At 47.9% G+C, this 13,748-nt stretch overlaps 1 protein-coding gene across 1 annotated transcript in view; it reads left to right on the top strand.

Annotated features, from left to right (window-relative positions):
* Nucleotides 1-13,748, top strand: part of LMX1A (LIM homeobox transcription factor 1 alpha) — a 158,302-nt gene that overhangs the window by 3,586 nt on the left and 140,968 nt on the right. The gene's annotated exons all lie outside the window — the stretch shown is intronic.

Consider the following 13,748-nt stretch of genomic DNA (forward strand, 5'->3'; position numbering starts at 1 on the left):
CCCCCGGAGGCGCAGAAATCCCCTCCGCCCCCAGTTTGTTGTACACTCCCCGCGGCCGCGGGGCAGCGCGCCGGGCGCCCAGCCACCGCCCGGGCCGCGGGGGCGCGAGCGACGGCTCCCTCCACCGTGTGTTCGCCGGGTTTGCAGGCCTCGCGGGCTCCGACTCCGACTTGACCCACCTCCGTGGGGGCTCCCACCCCACGAAGCCTGTTCCCGTCTCTCCCCTTCACGGGGGTGCCCCCGGGGCTGCCAGGAGCTCAGGTCTCCGCGCGGGTTCCCACGCCGCCTCACCCGCGTGTCCGCGCCGCCCGCGAGATTCGGGAGAGCGGTGTTCATCCGGTGCTCCCCGGGTGCTCCCGCGGCTTCCGTGCCCCGCGCGGCGCCTGTTACCCGCTCGGCTTTGTCCACTGGCGGTCCCGACAGATTGGGCTCAGGACGCTGCGGTCCCTGTGAGCTCCGCGCACACCCTGCGTGCCTTTTCTCTCACTGTCCCCGACCCTCCAGGCCCCGGTTCTCAAAAAACTCTGGGGCGCAGGGGCAGTTAGGCCAGAAGCGGGGCCTGATTTGAGGCGCCCTCCTAGGCCCCGCATCTCCACCCCCCCTCCCCCCACTAATTCCCTTGTGGGTGTGGATTGCAGCCTTGCAGCGGATTCAGTTCTCCCCTGCCCACGGGAACGTTCTAGTGTGTTTTGAGGAGAATTAGGCGGCAGGTATTTAAGAAAGTAGATAATTTTGAACCTAGATTTCTGTAATGCCTAAAGCCTGGATGCGGCAGGGAAGAGGGAGTTAGAAGGATTTCCTGGTTCTCACCAGGCAGGCCCGGAGTTGCTGAGTGGGTCCGTGGAGAGGGAACTACTTGGCCTTGTCACAATGGCTAGTTCATGGGGACACTGACTTCTCAAAGCTGCGCAGCGGAGGAACGCAAAGCCGCTGAAACGCAGGCCTCTGTTTTTGCACACTAGGATTGGTATCTGTGAGTGAGCGGATGCGCGTGCGCGCGGAAAATTCCGCATTCGTTACTGGTGCATAAAAGGGGCCCGCACTACTGAGGATAATCAAGGGAGGGGCAGTGTGTATGAAGTGCAGTGCCTATCGTGTTGTTAAAAACGCAGTGAGGGGGGCTGTGCAGAAATCTCCACGCAACAACGACAAAACGTTGAGAACGAACACAAATCTTTTTTTTTCCCCCCAGTGTTTCCTGGGCTATGAGGTTTACCAAAAACCGGCAACGCGTTTATACCCAGTGACCACACACACACAGTGTTTTTTCTGCCTCCCGGTGCTCCTTTGCCATGGTACATTTGAATTTCACCCTCACGTGGAAAGGGTACTGGGCATTCATGCTTGGAAAGATAACTTTACGTTTGTTAGCCCTAAAAAGAAGACATGTTCGATGTGGGGCGAGTTGGACAATCCAGAAACGTATAAAGAAATGAAAACACACGGACCACTTTACAAAGTGGTAATTATGGTTAACATTTTTTAAAGAAGACATGCCTGTATCTGTTCTTGGTTGTCTGTTTGCTGCCAGGGTGTCTGAGTGAAAAGTGCAATTTTTGGGGAATTAAGCAGATTTCGCCCACAGAACTTCAAATATCACCTCTGGATAAAGCTTCTGGTGCATTGCTGGATTCCCCCCGCCCCGCGCCCCCAGCATTTTGCTTTTCATCTAAAGGTTTTAGGATTGTGTAGACCCAATCTTTATCTTTCTGCTTATAGATTACTGAAATGTCCACATCCTTCAGGCACAACACTAGCGAACTCAAGAGTATTGGAGCTTAGGAAAGGATTTGGGTTGTGAATTTCTATTCTGTTTGTTAAAAAAAAAAATCACGAATCAAAGAAGGCCTAAGGGTCAACACAGCTGTCTGGCCAGTCAGATCTTCTTTAAGGAAGTCAGGCTGTGTCAAGAGGGGAAGAAACAGTTGTTGTAAAGTACTTAACACAACAATGTCCCTTCCATTTCAGCCCCCAGGTTTGGCCTCCGTTTGGGCTTATTAGCCCACTAGGGTCAGTTCTCCCCTCACAGCTATTTCTGCAAAGGGAAAATTGCAGGGATCAGCTTGCCAGCTGTTGGCCAGAACCAAGGAGATTTTGTAAAGGGGTGCGAGCTGCATTGTTCGGAGAGACGTTGGTGTTACGACGAGGGATTTTCATTTTAATTTTAACATATTTTCCGGAAACACAGACGTCAGAGCGGGGTTGCTTGTACTCTTTAACTCACGGCACGCTATCAGCACTGGTCTGTGCCTACCCCTCAATTTCTTTTCTTTTCTTTCTTTCGCTCTTTTCTTTTGTTTTGTTTTGTTTTCTTTTTTTTTTTAGGATGAGGATTGTTTCTCCTCTGTTCTCCATCCCGATCCCATTCTTCTTCCAACAAAATGGGGTTTTAACATGTCTGATGATCTGAATGGCATTCGCACGCAGGGTAGTTGCTGTAGGAGAGGGAAGAGGTTGGTGTATTTGTTTCAGAATGTGGCTCAAGACAAAGTCCTTTATTCAGCAAGCTGTTTTCAGGCTTCACTAGGTAAGTCCCCGGCTGCCTCTGCCTCGGTGGTGAGAGGCTCTGACATTGGGTCTCAGAGCTGCCTTCAGGGGGCTTGCAGCCCAGCCCTTTGGCCTTCTGTATTCTATCAACTTTCCCAGAAGCCTCTCCTAAGTGCAGACTAGGTGTTGCCTAGAAGCTCTCTGGCTCGACCAGATCTTTATCCTCCAGAGGGACCATTCCGTTTCAGATGCTCCTCGCGAGACAGTCACAGAGAGCACTTTTCCTCTTTAATAAATAGATACTTAAAAACAGTTTTGCCCTTTTGGGCCAACGGGGAGGAAAATGAGATGGGAGAGAGGTGGTGGGACAGCATGGGGGTCAGCGAGGAAGCGTGTCATAAAAACACAGATCGGGCAGTGCCCTGCTCTCCAAGTCCACCAAGGTTGAGTGCTTTTGCTACACCTTAAAATGAAAGCGTGTACGTATGGCTCACGTGCAGTCTTCAGTGAAGGTCACAAACGTAATATTAAAGCGAGTTTATTATATTTATTTTGGCCATTTGTGCATTTCTGGCTGTGGGGCAGTTTTGCATTTGAATTATGAGCCCCCCTCTTCTCGATGTCAGGTGGCCAGCTAGAAAGTGAAAATTCTACCCTGTCAACTAGCTGTTACACCTTCTTGGTGTCAAACACCAAATGTGTCTAATTAAAAAAAAAATGGAATTGACAATGGCAACCTTAGACAGAGCCATTCATCTAAAACTTCGGGATGTTTTGCTAAATATTTGTCTCATACGTTATGACACCCTTAGGAATCATTTATCTTCTGATCATCCAAAACAAATACATTGAGAGAATTGGTGGAGCTGTACTAAGCAATATAAAACACAAGGGTACTCTATAGGTGTGGACGTTTAAAAACTGAATTCAACTGTTTTCAGCGTTCCTGAAAGTTAGCAGACAACCAAAATATTTTCCAGCCTAGGGGACTTCTATTTATATAACTGTTGTTCCCTATTTAACTGAGTCCTCTATGATCTGGGTAGTTTGGAGTTTTCCCTGAATTTGTTCCAAACAAATAGTGTAGTCGGACTTTAGCTGGAGACAGAAGAGGCTGCTGAATCACGGGAATGTGGTAATACAATAGATAATTAAGCCTTCTGGAAGGGATCCCACATTTAAATCAAGTTTATATTGTTTCTTTCATGTGCCTGGCAGCTCGGTGCGTCAGCCGGGGCCCTCTCCTCTCACATATGAAGTTTATCATTATCCCTTAGATTGTTCTGGACATCCTAGGAGCAGTGTGGGATAGCTGCTGTCATCAGAGCTGTTCTCATAACATCGCAACTCCTCGCATGTCAGCAAATCCCAGGCCTTGGGAGACCTTTCCTCAGAGGGCCGCGCCATGTTTTCTCCCCTTTCTTGTGGAGCAGACCAATTTTCTGAAGACAGGGACTGAAATGGGACAAAGTGGATATCACGTTTAGAGCTTTCCCCGTACCTTGCCTTCGACCTGCTGATTGGCAGGTCCTCAGGAAAAAAAAAAAATGGCTGAGGTAATGAGCTCTATTAGGACCAGTAATGAACTAATTCTGCATTTTATCAAGGTAGCGTAGGATGTGTGTGTGTGTAGGGAGGAGAATTAGTGTGGTTTTATTACTGGGACATTACTTGGAGATCAAAACTGGGCATGCGGTTCCTCATAAAAGGAGCCTACCGATGAAATTACAGAGGCAATTGTTAGGGTTTTTTTTGTTTTTTTTGTCCGCACTTTATCTTTTGTTGGCCCCACTCCTGGCATAATAAAATATAAGGAATATAAAAATCAAACACAGCGAGGTAATAAATTGATGTCTGCATTAAATTGCAGGGCGGTTTTAGCTCGGGATAAGCACCGTCCATGGGCTGTGGTATGTGTTGGTACAGGCCGCGTAATCTCTTTTTTTTTTTATTTCAAGGGTGATTGGAAACAGTCCTTGCTTAGAGGTGTTTTCTCTTTTTATATGTATTGGTCCCTGGGTAGGACTTCCTTGGAATCTAAGACCTAAAGCACAAGTAGATATTAATAGTATTCTGGGAATTAGATATGAACATTGCTTTTCAGAGTAGGTTATGGGATTCTTTTGATCCTTAAGTGCGTGGAGCACATTATAAAAAGTTATTTATCCCATCCAGTTCTACTCACTCTGGAGTCCTGGGACTTTTGTCATCCACCTGGGCAAGGAATTGCTTTGGCTTTCAGATTTTAGGGACAAGAGCTTTCCTGAAAGTTCATTGCTTGCCTTGCTTTTCGGTTTCATTTTTCTTATTTCTAACCTTTGTATTAAGCAAGATCCCATGACTGATTTTGGAGGGGCCTCGTCATCGTTGCTTTTTAATGCGGGAAAAATTGCTTTGGAGATAATGAGCAGGTGCCTGTTTCTCTAACGAGAACGATTCCATTTCTTAAATTATCAGCCTATGATTTTTCACCGTCAAAGAAATTATTTGGGTCACAGTGTTTAGAAGTGAGCAAAGAGATGAGGATTTAAAATGCTCGTTATGTTGTCAGAACTTTGTTGAAGCTTCTTAGGGTAAATGCATGTGCAAAATGCCATTGTTGAATCATATCAAGTGCAAAATAACACCCATACTGAATCCCGTTAACTTGATTGTTAGGTACCCTTGTACAACACTAGGAAAAAAATGTGCAATCACATGGAAAGATTTGAAAATAATTTCTGCTGTGGGGCGCCTGGGTGGCTCAGTCAGTTAAGCATCTGACTCTTGGTTTTGGCTCAGGTCATGATCTCACGGGTTCGTGAGTTCGAGCCCTCCCCCACCCCTCTTCAGGCTCTGGGCTGGCAGCATGGAACCTGCTTGGGATCCTCTCTCTCCCTCTCTCTCTCTGCCCCTCCCCAACTCATGCTGTCTCTGTCTCTTTTGAAATAAAGAAATAAACTTAAACAATATTAAAAATAATATCTGGGGGTGGTGTCTGGCTGGCTCAGTCGGTTGAGCGCCTGACTTCCGCTCGGGTCATGATCCCACGGTTCTTGAGTTTGAGCCCCACATCGGGCTCTGCGCTGACAGCTCACAGCCTGGAGCCCGCTTCGGATTCTGTGTCTCCCTCTCTCTCTGCCCCTTCTCCCTTGTGCTCTGTCTCTCTCTCTCTCTCAAAAATAAACATTAAAAAAAGAAAAAAAAATAATTTCTGCCATAACTATGAAATCAGCCCTATTTTAGCGCTTTGCTTTTCTTTTCTTTTCTCTTCTCTTCTTTTCTTTTCCTGATCTTTCCAGTGTGGATTTTGCAGTGCCCTTCTGCGTCTTCAGAGGGAGGTTCTTAGGGAGACACTTGCGGGCTGGGATGAGAGGACTGGGGGCTTCTGGGCTGGAAGTGCCCCTCTCACTCTCTTCACAGAGCAAGAGGCTCCTCTTTTTCTCCCCGCTAGGAACACCTGGGTTTTTCTGTAAGTCTCTTAGTGACGTGTAGGACAGCACTATTGGCTGCAGCCCTTTCAGATCTGGTTTGGGAAAGTTGGTGATTTCAGGAGCAAAAGGTAGAAACGGTTCTGATCTCATTGGAGGGCAGAGAAAAGAGGCCCTTACCTCCTGTGTGCCTGTTTTGCTGGAACCTACAGGAAAACTGGCTTGGTGCACCTTAGGATTTACAGTGCCTCCTTAGTCTTTTTTTTTTTTAATTTTCTTTTTTAACCTTTATTTATGATTGACAGACAGAGAGACACAGAGCGTGAGCAGGGAAGGGGCAGAGAGAGGGGGAGACACAGAACCCGAAGCAGGCTCCAGGCTCTGCGCTGTCAGCACAGAGCCTGACGCGGGGCTCGAACTCACACACCGTGAGATCGTGATCTGAGCCGAAGTCTGTCGCTGAACCGACTGAGCCCCCCAGGCGCCCCACCTCCTTAGTCTTTTTGACTAGCATGAGGTGGGACGCTTTCATCAGTTAATCACAATTAGAATTAGTTACGTTACTGCTGCCCAGTGTCGGCTGCCGTTTTGTGTCTCTTTGTCATATATTAAATGACACTCAGCCAACTGTCTTGCTGAAATGAAGCGAACACCTTCCAAATGTCAAATTGTTATTTTAGTCAAGCACAATTATCTGTCTCTATATTTTTAACCAAGACGAAATTAATAAAATTGCTGTGGCCCTGGCATTAATTAGCAGGAGGATTAGATCTGTATCGGCTAAAAAGGAGGTGTAAACACAGTAATCTTGCTACATGTTTGTTTTCACACTCCTGAAAGTAAATAAAATGAGACTTAGGGTAGGGATTAAGTTTCTTTTGGCATTAGACAGCCGATTCAATTGGAATGCGGCAGAAACACTGAAGTATTAGTGAGGACATTATGGAAGGAATCAAACCGGGGCCCTGCATCGGCTTCCCACCTTGTGTGTCTGCTTAGTCCCATCACAAATAACCCCATCTGGGTAGTTAGAAAAGATTTTGAAAACCTACCTCTGTGCTGTTCTCCTCGGTGGTGAACCAGGGCAGCTGAGTCACCTGTGGAGCCCGGCTGGCCTGCTTGGATTAGCCAGAAGAGAAGCAAACCATTGCCAGATTCCCCATGAGCGCACCATCGTGTCGTAACAACTAAAAATACAAAACGGACCGTGCTTTTCCTAGTCCTTGAGCTAAAGCTCCGCGAAGGAGTTAGTTTGGTCTCTCCCAGCCTTTCGAGATTCTAGTTTGGGGGATCCTATTTTTGGATAACAGCAAATATGTCTGGCTTTTCTGACTCCAGTGTCTCCCCACCCTATTAGGTTTGCGTTTTATCATTATTATCCTATCACGGACCAGCCCTGATAGATGCCTGGCCACTATGGATCGGCCTACCTTGCCTGACAGGCCCAATTAAACTCTGTGCATGTAACAAATATCTGTAGCATCCAGCATTGCTGGGATTGGACCGCATGCTCTATCTAGCGTTCACATCTGGCCCCGTCCCATCCTGCCTCCCCCTCACTCCCCTATGCCCTGTGGAATTCTAGTAACTTGACTCTTGCCAGCATCAGATATTACTTAAATACCATCTCATCAACTGCCTCATTTTTTTCTCCCCCCCCCCCCCCCCACCAACCCCCAGGCCACCCTTATGGACCATTAGTCCTCTTTTGATTTGCTCACTTGGAGGAAAGTAATCAGTCTTCTGGACATAAAAGTCCTAGTCCTGTCACACGGCCACCCAGTTACGGACCAGGGCTCAGCTCAGTAGTTGGCAAGGGGCGTAACCCTCAGGTTTGCATGATCCCATGCCCATTGCTCTTTGGGTGACCATTTGGGGGCCCCTGACCATCTGCTGAGTGTGCCTGGTGCCTCCGTGGATGCCGCCTTATGCCCTGGCACTCTAAATGGATGTTTTTGGCAGGTCAGAGAGAAGCCGGTTAGGATTGTGATAGGATGTACAAGCACCGCCCCTCGTCTGCTTCTTTCTGCTTCTCTGCACGTGGCGCTTCTCCAGCCTGGAAGGAAGCATCCTTTATCTCTTGAGCACCAGGTTCTGCTGCTGCTGCCGTGGGGACGGATCTTTCCCGAAGCCCCCTCTCCAGATCTGTGGCCCTTCAGCTACACCGCAGCCACGCCTTGACTCACAGTTGTGGTGCCTCCTCCCTATGGAGCCTCAGGAACCTTTAAAAGGATTTTTGAAAACAAAACAAAACAAAACACCCCCTCCTGAACTCCAGATTAGCCTCTTAAGCTCATTAAAGTTCCTTTAAATACCAAAATGTTGGGCTCCTGGGGACTATCCCCCCAAACCATATTTTCATTCTTCACATTGTTGTCATTCACTGTGCAGCAGATCAAGGGCAGCTCCCTCTGGGCCCAGAAACGGTCCCCTCTCTCTCTGCAGGAGGGTCCAAATATGTCTTTGTTCGAGTACTCGAATAGCCTGAACCTAACTAAGTATGAGCCGATGCCAGCTTGGCCTGGGGCCCCCAGCTCCACGCTGGAGAGGAGGTTGGTGTCTTTGGGGATAAGATGGGGCCCCACGAGGGGAATGGGCAGGTGAATGGAGAAGACGTGGCTTGTACAGTTTTCAGGAGCCTGGTAGCCACTGGGCCCCTCTCCCAGTCACTGGGGAGAACCAGGATGGATGAGTGCTCCAATGGCCCAGATTGAAAGGACTTCCCTCGTCCTGGAGAACGAGGCTGGCTTTGGGAGCCCTCTTTCTGGGGCCCAGTAGAAACGCCAGAGCCCAGTTTCTGGACCGTCACAGTTCAGAGGTGGGTTTTTAGGGCCCTGCCTGCCTTTTGCTCGATGCTCTCCCCTTTACTTCAGCCTCTTTTCCAACAAGCCTTCATAATACACCCACCCCCTCTCTGTCATTTCAGGCTTCCTTCCCTAAAGCTGGCTCTTGGGGAGAGCTTTCTGGTTTTGACAGTGGAACAAATCCTTTTTAACATAACCATCGAGAGTTTCCTCCCCTGCTGCTGGCTCCTCTCACCCCTTCTCCTCCTGCCCCTCCTCACATTGTAGCAGGGATTCCTTTGTACACACAGACAGTCATGGCCGCCATCTTCGCAGGGATACGGGCACAGCTCCTCAGAGATGAAAACCAGTCGGCAGTGCCATGAGGTATACTTTGGAAACCCAGAGAGGAAGAACATTCCAGAAGACCCTCCCTTGCATTTCTTTGGCAAGAGTGTTGCTTGGTCCCTGTGTCTCTCTTTCCCTTGGGGCTCTGTGCACCTGGCCTCCCTGGATTCAACCAGAGCACTAGTGACACAAGCCCATTTTCAGGATCTCAGCTCAGTCTTTCCTTCTTGCCTGTCTTGTGCTGTGAACCCATCTTGTGACCTTTTCAATTTCATATTATCCTGTGTACAGGCTAGAGCCTGGTCTTGGCTGTCAAAGTGGGCAGGATATTATAAAATAATGCACGTTGGGATGTACATGAGAATGTGGTATTCTTTCAAAGATACCTTTTTAACTCGAAGGGTGTTCGTTCAAAAAGGAATGACTATCTTTCAGTAGAATTTTAGGTCATAGAACGGGACCGGTATATGGAGATAATTTTGGGCAGAAAGCAAATACTGTAACACTTTGTAGGGGGCCGTCCTGTTTGTCTGTATGTAAGGCTGCGTTGTGATTACACACCTACTCCTTTTCTTCTGGGTTTTGTTTTCTCCATGCTCTGCTGTTGGTTGGGGTCCTCCATTTCAGAAGTCCATATCCATAGATGGAAGGGGTTGGACAGGTGGCTATGGATGCTTTGGCCACTGCACAGCTCCCTCCATTACTGGAAGAATAATTGGGCACACATGTCCTACTGGCAAGAGATGTCTAAGCCACAACGTCCTTATCTGTATGAAGGAAGACGCTAACAAACTCATGGTGTTATTGTGATAATTAAATCAGAAAAAGAATAGGAAAAGCTTTTTGGTAAAATAAAGGGGAGCTATACAAGTTGGGTATTGCTGTTGATTTTTTTTTTTTTTTATATGAGTCAATTAATACAGATTCTCAGGAGCTGTGCAGGACAGCCCTGTGTGGATTAGTGGCTAAGAGCATAGATTGTGGACACAGGGTATCTGGGATCAAATCCTTGCTCTGTTAACTCACTAGCCCCTTCCTTGCACGAGGGTCTTAACTTCCTCTGTTCCTGTTTTCTCTCTCTAAAATGGGGATAATGATAGTACCAACCTCATGGGGTCATTTAGGATTATTTATAAAGCGTGCAGGTCAGTGTTTTTCTCGTAGGAAGTGCCATAAAGGGATGTGTTACGAAAAGTGTATCCTTTTCTGTTTTTTTTTTTAAGATTTTTTTCATGTTTAAGCAGTCTCTACACCTAACGTAGGGCTCAAACTCACAACCCTGAGATCTAGAACCGTACGCTCCACTGACTGAGCCGGCCAGGAGCACGCCCCCTTCTGTTACATTTTGGAAGAGGCTTCACGTGTATTATCTCTACTGGACCTCACAACAATTTTAAAAGTTAGATAAGGAGAGGTGTTTTTTTTTTTCCTCCCCCTGCATTTTATAGCTGAGGAAACTGAGGCTCAGAGGGTTTAAGAGCTTGCCTAAGGTCACACCGTTGGCAAAGAGGGAAGCTGGGATGCTGTCCCCAGCCGCTGACTCCTGGTCCAATGGCCTTTCCTCTAAATCACACCATCTGCTGCTTGAATTCTGGTGTGCACACCCCAGTGAGATCACAGTTCTCAGTTTGTCCTGTTGAACCAGCTCTTGGAAAACAAGTCCCCACCTGCTAGATACTGAAGCTTTCAGGCAGCCTTCTGACGGTCAGCTGTTTATAGATTCCCTGGCTTTAAAGGAAGTTTTCTGGATTTGGGGATCGCCTGTGTGCGTGTGTGTGTGTGTGTGTGTGTGTGTGTGTGTGTGTGAAAGCTGCTAGGGTACACCCATCACTCCTGTTTATCAAACTCCACACACACAGAGCCGTCCTGCCCCCATCCTTTCCTGGCCCGGCCCATCTGCATTGGTTGCCATTTTTCTCTAAGCTTAGCTCTTCTTCCCCACCGGAAGAATGACAAAAAGGCAGACAAGCATCCATTTTCCTTCTCTCCCGCTCCCAGAGTTTGCTATTGGTGGCTTGTTCTGGGAGCCTGTCTGCACATTTGGCAGCAGAACTGTTAAATATCAAATCTGGAGCCTTCCAAACATAACTTCCATTGGGACTAGCCAACAGCTGTCCATCCATTCCTTGGATAACCCTCTTCCAAGGTTTCTCCTGAACTGTGTTGTATTTTCAAGCAAGCCCCGGCCTCAGCTAGAAAAGATCCCGCTGTGTCCTGGTAGGAGGCTGATTTTCAGAATTGTTGACTGCGTCTTGCTTATTACTTGGCCTGGCCGGATTAAAACAGGGATCATGGAATCTCTTTAAGGAAATTAAATATTCCTGTATGGTATTATTTCACTTGCCAGGGCTGACACTGGGTTCATTTAAAACTAGTTCCAGGATTTTTAGAGGGATGGAATGTATGTCTGAATTTAATCTCTGTAAACTGGCATTCGATGAGACGAGAGGGCTCAGGTACTACACGAGTAACTACATGCATTTTACCGAGTTGTATGTGAATTTCTCAAATTGAAAATTAAACGGAATGTTATAAGCAGTTGGTTCATTAATTAAATAAATCACTCATTCACTTAATCAAACAGACTTATTAAAGTCCTCTATGTGCCAGGTATGTAAAAAGTGAGTAAAATGAAGCACCGGTGTATTAACAATCTAGCAGAGACCGTTTGGAGACATAAATTAAACAGATGCATAAGAGAAGAATAAGATTGTTTCGAGAGAGGCGTGGCCCGTAGGACAGAGAACTAACTTAAGCCCCTTGGTTCCATCACTCTGTGCTATTCATTATCTTCATAGAGCTTATCACAATACGAAGTATATTATTTGTTGCTTTATTGTCTGTCTACGTCGCTGGGTCTTAAACTCTGGGAGGGCAGGGACCTTCCTGTTTTTGTTTCGTGTTTTGTTTCTCAATTCCCATGTCTTCAGCATCTTGCACAGTATTTGACACAGAGTAGGCATTAGACAAATATGTGTTGTTTGCATGGATAAGTTAATCAGTGGGTGACTTCCTTGGGGGTGTTGTCAGAGCTTCATGTCAGAGCTTCATGTCTGTCACAGACAAGAAACCAATAAATAACGGGCATATTTCAAGTTGTGGTCAGCACCAAGGAGGTGATGACCGGTAGATAGTAATACAGAACCAAGGGACACCAGGCTTGTGGATATAGTATCCTATAAGTCACAAGAAGAGGGGAGTGCCCAAGGGGAGGCCACACAGAATGAGAAGACCACTGGCGTTTCAAGGAGCCTATCCGTGGTGGGATGGCAGAGGCAAGAAAGAATGCTAGAATGAGTGGGGTTTTAGAAGACAGGGCAGTGGTGGGGACTTTCCAAAAGTAGGGCTGCCTGTTTGCTCTTGGAATTGGCAGTCATTGATAACCTTATCAAGGGTAGTTTCTCGGGGCGCCTGGGTGGCTCAGTTGGTTGAGTGTCGTCCGACTCTTGATTTTGGCTCAGGTCATGATCCCAAGGTGGTGGGATCAAACCTTGTGTCAGGCTCTGCACTGAGTGTGGAGCCTGCTTGAGATTCTCTCTCTGTCTCTGTCTCTGTCTCTCTCTCTCTCTCTCTCTGCCTCTCCCCTGCTCACTCATGCTCTCTCTCTCTCTCTCGAAAAAAAAGAGTAGTTTCATCAGAGGCATAGAAGGGATGGGACAACATCTTAATGGGCTGTAGAGTAAACAGTAGTTGAAGGGAGTGATATGGCCAGTTCCTCTGAGAAGGTGGACAGCAGAAGAAGGGTCAGAAGGAAATAAAGGCAGTACCTGGGGTGGAGCTAGAATGAGGGGAAGGTGTTGTAGGATGGGCTAGTTTTGAGCCTCCGTGATGACTAAGATGAGGTTAGCTGGGAAAGGGAGGAGGTTGGGGATCCAGGAGAGTGAGGGGCATCCAGTTGACAAAGGAGAAGCTTGGGAAAGGGGCAGGGATGCATGTGGGGCATGGTGTCTGGCCCCACTCTCCTCTTTTCCAACTGTTGATTCCCTTTGCCCTTTTGTGCCCTTCTCTGTGAATTACCTGGAAGTGACACCCCAGAACAGAGGCCGACAGAAGGTGGGTCTGTTTTCTGTCACTCCTCGGTGACACCGCTGCTGCCCACCTTGCTTCCTTCCCAAGGCCACTCTGGTTCGTGGGCTTGAGGTGGGAGCCGAGTAAGGCTCCAGCCTGTGTCCCTCTTTTTCAGACACGAGTTGTCTTAGTGTGAACCTCCCTCATCTATCATTTCCCTGTCTCCGCTCCTCATCAGTCAGAACTCCATTTGGTTACAGTGTGGTCCAAGGTCTGCTCCGTGCGGTTGGCTCCCCGGGACAGGTGTGCAAGCCTCCCCAGGCCTGGAGCTGGGCATCTGTGCTTGGCACCTAGACCCTCCACATGCCTGGCAGTTGAAGGGCCTTTGCTTGCTGATACTCAGGAGAACCCCGAAGAGAAGAGCATCCAGGATGGGGACGCTGTCCCCCTTGTTGGCCATGGCGGCCCAGTCTCTCCACCTGGCCATCGCTGATCATGGTCTCATTCACGTGATTGGTTGGTGTGTTAACCTAGACTGGAGACTAGAGTGAGCTAGAAGACAGCGGTGGGTTTTTTCCCCCAGAATCCTTGAGCCGTAATCCTACCTTTGGCTGGGTGGGCCTGGGCAAATCACTTGATCTCTTTGAAATTTTACGGTTTGCCCCGGTGCCTTGACTTTGAGCTCTCTGACGCGTGGAGCATGGTCACAAAC

This window comes from Prionailurus viverrinus, chromosome F1, assembly GCF_022837055.1.
Source record: "Prionailurus viverrinus isolate Anna chromosome F1, UM_Priviv_1.0, whole genome shotgun sequence".
In the NCBI taxonomy this organism is placed as follows: domain Eukaryota; kingdom Metazoa; phylum Chordata; class Mammalia; order Carnivora; family Felidae; genus Prionailurus; species Prionailurus viverrinus.